Below are 2,865 nucleotides of genomic sequence, written 5' to 3' on the forward strand. Positions count from 1 at the left end.
TCCAGGGGTTGAAATTTGGCCGCCACCTCTGCACCAATAGATAATGGTCATCAATCATCCAGGGACCCTCTTGGAGTGCATAGTCCCGATCTTCTGCAGATGAGAACGACACCAGATAGTAGCCATTATTTAGGGGGGTCACTTTCATGGGTTGCTTGGGGGACCACATCTTTTCCATCCTTGCCCGCATGAACCCCACTCTCATGTTCTTCCCTAGCAGCTTGACAAATAGCGAATTGGCATATGGTTTGCACCAAGTTGCATATTCCTCCGCAGATACCCTCAGCTTGGGGTACTTCCCACTCTTTGACCAATGTTCTACCTCGTCTTCAACCCCAGCCTCTTCTCCATTTCCTTGTTCTGCTGACTCCCCACTCATTTTTGCAAAATACTCCCGCCACCCATTCATTGCGTCCATTGCCGCCAGGTTCAATTCCAGGAAGCCCGATTCTCCAAGGCTAAGGAGTTTGTCTTTGTACGAGAATCTCGCCCTCATCCCTTGCTTTCCATCACTTGAATCCTCCATCCTCCGCCGCACCTCCTGTCCTCGCTCGCTTTGAAACACCATGCCTCCACTGCCTCGCCGTCCATCCTCACCGCCGTCGCTCTCCTTGTCTCCACTCCCTTCGCTCACCATTCCCTATGAGAACTATTACTGATTCGACTATCTATTCATGGCTTGCTTGTTGGACTATAATTAGGAGTGAGCAAAACCGAACCTATGTATGCCATTTTCCAAGATAGTTATTCTAATAATGGTAGTTCTAGCCAATACACTTAATTAGTAAAGATATTTTAGAAAAGACAACACATATTTATTACAAATAACTAATTTAATTTATTTTATTAATCTTTTTAATTTAATTAACTAGTTCTTATAATTAAAACCGCAACAGCGGTATGTTGTTATTGAAAGTAATTTGTCCGAGACGCTGCTGTTACGTCTCCCAGATTATTCACAGGAAATAGGGTTCACTCACGGGCACGCATCGCGTTTCAGAAATAGCACAGTGGGGCCCATCAACCCCCCAGGTACCCGAACACGGGTTGGTTTAGGGCGCAGACTGCGGAGCAACGTCTTATCAATACAATCTTTTTTTTTTAAAAAAAAAATATTTCCTTCTCTCTCTTGTTTTTGACCTTTTTTGAGTGAATGTGACAATATTTCTAAATATTACTCAAAATTTTAATGTCCCTATTTTAGTATTTTCTCTTTCTTTGTTTTCTTCTAATATAAAAGTTTCATTTTCACGGACTCATGGAATCACAGTGACGGAAGACGTCCAACCACCCATACTTTTTCCTCGGGAGAGTTGTTATTGAATTCTAAAGAAGCAACATAATTATTAAGAGGTTTTAATAATAGTAAACTAACATGTAATAGTAAGTTTTACTGTTTCAGCACAGAAAATGACAACAACCTACATGTTGTTATTAAGATTTTTTAATTATTTTTTTCCCTTTGAGATAATGTAATTTTTCCTTTTCTCCTCCTTCAATGGTCGATATATATATATATATATATATTGCATCCTTTCAATCATCTCTATAATTAGGATAAAATGTAACAATCCCTGAGTTTTAAATCAATTGCTTAGTAGCATATCAAATCTAAATCACTTAAAATTTAATTTGAATAGTTCATATTTAAAATTTTTATTGTATAATTTTTTTAATTATTTAATAAAAATGATACTTATATCAAGTTTTTCACTAACGCATGGCTGCACATGGCTATGTATGCTTTTTTTAAAGTATATGACCGTGGATAATTAAATAATTTGATATAATAAATATAAAGAACTTGATATAACAAATATCAGTTATAATATTATTTTTATTTTAAATTATGTATCCTATTAAAATAAAAAAGTACATCATTCCTAATTGTCAACTGCAGGATCACATATATTTTAAAATTTACCTGATTTATCAGGTAATTATCAAATAATTAATTGTCTTAATTTTCCTATAATAAATAATTATGCCAATATTAATTGTTGAATATATTAGTTGAAATAGTAAAACATATAATTTCATATACATAAGACAAGCTAAGGCACGTGCAATAACAAAATATCGTCAAATATTACCTCACTACAAACAAGGTCTTATAATTAGAATTAGAGGTAGTATGTTTTAAAATGTACATGGGTATATTATTAAATTTTTTACATGAGCAGTTTAAAAGTAAGATTTATTTCTATCTTCACGCTCATCGTTATCCACCCGGCAGCACCATTCCAGCACCGTGACAACTCAAACCGCTTATCCTCTTTCAAGTTGTCTTCATGCAAAGTACGTTGCATCTACTGCTTAATAAAAGAATTAAGTAATTAATTTATAAATATTAAAAAAATTAGTTAAGTTAATTATTTGTAATAAATGGGTATTGTTTTTCTTAAAATACCCTTGTTAATCAAATGTACTAGAACAAAAATAATTTAACAAGTGTAATTACAGTGGAGGTCACTTTAAAAAAAATATATAAAAAACAAAGTGAATAATATTTTTTTTTGTATAAATTCAAAGTCTTCTGAAATTACTTTGGACTTAAAGCTAATATATGCCGAGCCATTAGCATTAAAGTTAAAGTTTTTCTAACAAATATATTTTTTAAGATTTAAATTTATGTTCTTTTTTTTTTTTGTATATATAGATGAGATCGTTTATCATCTTAACTAATAAACAATTGGTTAGTTATTTTATCCCCGTCTTCTTTCTTCCTCCACTTGACCACCCGTCCGTCCTCTTCTAGCGACGCTTCCCTGTAAACAAACCTCTTCGTCCCACGGTCTCTTTTGGAGGCATGAGGCATCGAAGACTACAAAAAGAAAATGAAAGGGTTGGAATTTTCTTATTTAA

The sequence above is a fragment of the Neltuma alba genome, unplaced genomic scaffold, assembly GCF_004799145.2.
Source record: "Neltuma alba isolate B1F8T4 unplaced genomic scaffold, ASM479914v2 tig00011982_pilon, whole genome shotgun sequence".
Classification (NCBI taxonomy): domain Eukaryota; kingdom Viridiplantae; phylum Streptophyta; class Magnoliopsida; order Fabales; family Fabaceae; genus Neltuma; species Neltuma alba.